This window comes from Chiloscyllium punctatum, chromosome 6 (assembly GCF_047496795.1).
Source record: "Chiloscyllium punctatum isolate Juve2018m chromosome 6, sChiPun1.3, whole genome shotgun sequence".
NCBI lineage: Eukaryota > Metazoa > Chordata > Chondrichthyes > Orectolobiformes > Hemiscylliidae > Chiloscyllium > Chiloscyllium punctatum.
The window spans coordinates 22,843,505-22,847,004 of NC_092744.1; positions in this window are offsets into that span (position 1 = coordinate 22,843,505).

Consider the following 3,500-nt stretch of genomic DNA (forward strand, 5'->3'; position numbering starts at 1 on the left):
TCGAATACTTTATTATATACTTCTCTCATTCTTGATAATTTCTATCCTGAGTTTCTCTTTGCCTTTCTAAGTGATTTCTTTGATTTATTTGACAAGTTTTCTGTCTTGACATTTTTTTTAACTTATGTACTTGGTGAGTGCCTTTCTGGATAGTTTCAATTTTGTCCTTAGCTCCTCATTATTCCATGATGTGTTATTACCTGGTCTAAGTGTTTTTTGTTTATTAGAAACATAGCAGCATAGGTACAGGAATAGGCCATTCAGCCCTTTGAGCCTGGACGACCATTCAAAATGATCATAGGCTGACTGTGCAATCTCAGTACCCCATTCCCACCCTCTCCCCAAACCCCTTGGTCCTTTAGCTGCAAGGGCCATGTCCAGCTCCCTCTTAAATATCTTTAATAAACTGGCCCCAACAGCTTCCTGTGGGAGAGAATTCTACAGGTTCATCACTGTCTGAGTGAGAAATTCTTCCTCATCTCAGTCCTAAATGGTTTACCCCTTATTCTTAGACTGTGACCCCTATTTCTGTACTTTCCCAAAATTGGGATACTTTTCCCCGCATCTAGCCTGTCCAGTCCCATTAGGATTTTATATGTTTCTAGGTGACCCTCCCTCCTCCTTCTAAATTCCAGTGAATACAAGCTCAGTTGATCCAGTCGTTCCTCATATGTCAGTCCTGCCATCTTGGGAATCAGTCTGGTGAACCTTCGCTGGACTCCCACAATAGCAAGATGTTCTTCTTCAGACTAGGAGACCAAAACTGTACAGAATACTCAAGGTGTAGCCTCACCAAGGCCCTGTATAACTGCTGCAAGATATTCTTACTCCAATACTCAAATCCTCTCGCTATGAAGACCAGCATGCCATTAGCTTTCCTCATTCCTTGCTGCACCTACATGCCAACCTTCAGTGACTGTTCCACTGTGACACCCAGGTCTTGTTGCACCTCACCTTTTCCTAAACTGCCTCCGTTCAGATAATAAATTGGCTTCCTGTTTTTGCGACTCAAGTGGACAACCTCACATTTGAAGCCACCCTGCAGCCCCTTAGCCTCTTCCTCACAGCACACACTGCCACCCAGCTTAGTGTTATCTGTAAATTTGGAGATATTGCATTTGTCCAAATTGGTAATGTATATTGTGAACAGCTGGGGTCCCTGCACTGAACCCTGTGGTACCCCACTCGTCACTGCTTGCCACTCTGACAATGACCCATTTATCCCAAATCTCTACCCCTGACTGCCAACCAGTTCACTATCCATGTCAATACATTACCTATGATACCATGAGTTTTAATTTTCCTTACTAATCTCTTATGTGGAAAGTCTTTTGAAAGTCCATCATCTACTGATTGACCCTTATCCAAGCTACTGGTCACATCCTCAAAAAGTTCCTAAAGATTTGTGAAGCATGATTTCCCTTTACATCAATACATTTCTTCAGAAGATAATTTTGATGATGGTGGCACACTGGTAATGTCACTGGGTTAGTAATCCAGAGGCTGAGGCTAATGCTCTGAGAATATACGTTCAAATCCCAGCATGGCAATTGGTAGAATTTGGATTCAATAAATAAATCTGGCACAGTTCTGCCTAACAGCACCAGGGACCTGAGTTCGATTCCAGCCTCGGGCGATTGCCTGTCTGGAGTTTGCACATTCTCCCCATGGGTGTCCTCTGCATGGGTGTCCTCCAGGTGCTCCAGTTTCCTCCCATAATCCAAAGATGTGCAGGTTAGGTGAATTGACCATGCTAAAATTGCCCATAGGTTTAAGGATGTGTAGGTTAGGTGCATTGTTCAGGGGTAAATATAGGATAATAGGGTGGGGGAATGGGTCTGGGTGGGTTACTCTTCGGAGGGTCAGTGTGGACTTGGTGGGCCAAAGGGCCTGTTTCCACACTGTAGGGATTTTATTCTATAAACCTGGTCTCAGTGATGCAAGGCGACCCTTGGTGTAAAACCCATCTGATTCATTAGTGATCCCGAGGGAAGGAAATCAGCTTCTTCTCCTGATCTGGCTGATATATGAATCCAGACTCAACATTGTTGATTCTTAACTCAATTGGTCTGGCACACCACTCAGGTCAACAACTTTGCCAGGAACACATACATAACCGAAATGAGAATGATATTTTGAATGGCTTCAGATCAGTATTGCTGACGAACACAGTGCTGACATGATTAAAACTGTGGCCTGCCCTTTGTCCACTGGAGGTTTAAGACCTTCTGCACTTGCCTGAAGCTTCCAATTATCAGCGAGAGCAGTCACATTGAGGACTAGCACGACAGAGGTGTGCCAAGACTACAACTTGTTTGAGGTCAATTATGGGAGGGAAACCCTTTAAAATCAAGTAGCTTTTCAGCCTTTGTTTGAAAGTGAAAAAAACAACAATTCTTAAATTTTTAAAGACTTTTAATTGCGTTTAAGAGCTTGGATAACATTTAATTTCACATAAGTAAATGTGGAAAACAAAGGAATTAAAGATGTACTGTAGCTGAAAAAAATGGTGACCCGCATTAGATCTCTGAGTGCCCATGTCAGATATTCAAATTACACCAACAACAAAGTAAAGGTGAAATATATTCATTTATTCGATTGACAATAGTGGATCATCTCATTATTTGGTTCCTCTCAACGTGTAAACAGCTTACTATATACAAGCAGAAAGCAAATATTTTGATACAGGAAACAAGATTCAAGTCAATCTCCAAGATGCCTTTTCATAAATAAAAAATGCCAAAAACCCAAATCATTTTCTGCGATCACCAAGCGTGAAGTTAGGTTGTGCTTCTGGTGAGAGTTAGCAAATTGCTAAAAGGGGCTCAGTGGATTTATTTCCAATTTCTTCAACTTCTGCAATTTTTCGTTTCTCCTTATACAGGTGTAGATTGATATTCCTGTGCTCATGGTCGATCTAACCACAGACAGCGGCCCAGAACGAGTGCATCAAATCCTAGGCACAGGCTCAACTGGCAAAACCAAGAAGGGCTGTCTACTATGTTGTTACTAACTGCATGATGAGAAACCATGATGATGTGCTCAATGGGTAGCCCTTACTTGCCTCAGCCGAGAGGTTTTGGGTTCAAGCCCCACTCTTAAAAATGTGAACTTAAAATCTTAAGACCAACTCTCCCAACCCACAATGCTCATGGAATGGAACGCTGTCTTTCAAGTGAATGCTCAAACTGAGTTAAAATACAGCCTCTCAGGTGGATGTAAACAATTCCCAGGAGAGATCTCTGTAGTATCTCAGGCTAATACATATCCCTAAGAACAGATTATCTGATCATTGTTATTTTTTTGGGGGGGGGGAGGCTTGCAGCTCACAAATTCGTGCTCAGGAAGTTCCTACAAGAAAGTAAGGACTGCAGATGCTGGAGATCAGAGTCAAAAAGTGTGGTGCTGGAAAAGCACAGCAGGTCAGGCAGCATCCGAGAAGGAGAGTTAGCGTTTTGAGCATGAGGAATGAAGAGCTTATGCACTTCTGCTCGACTCGC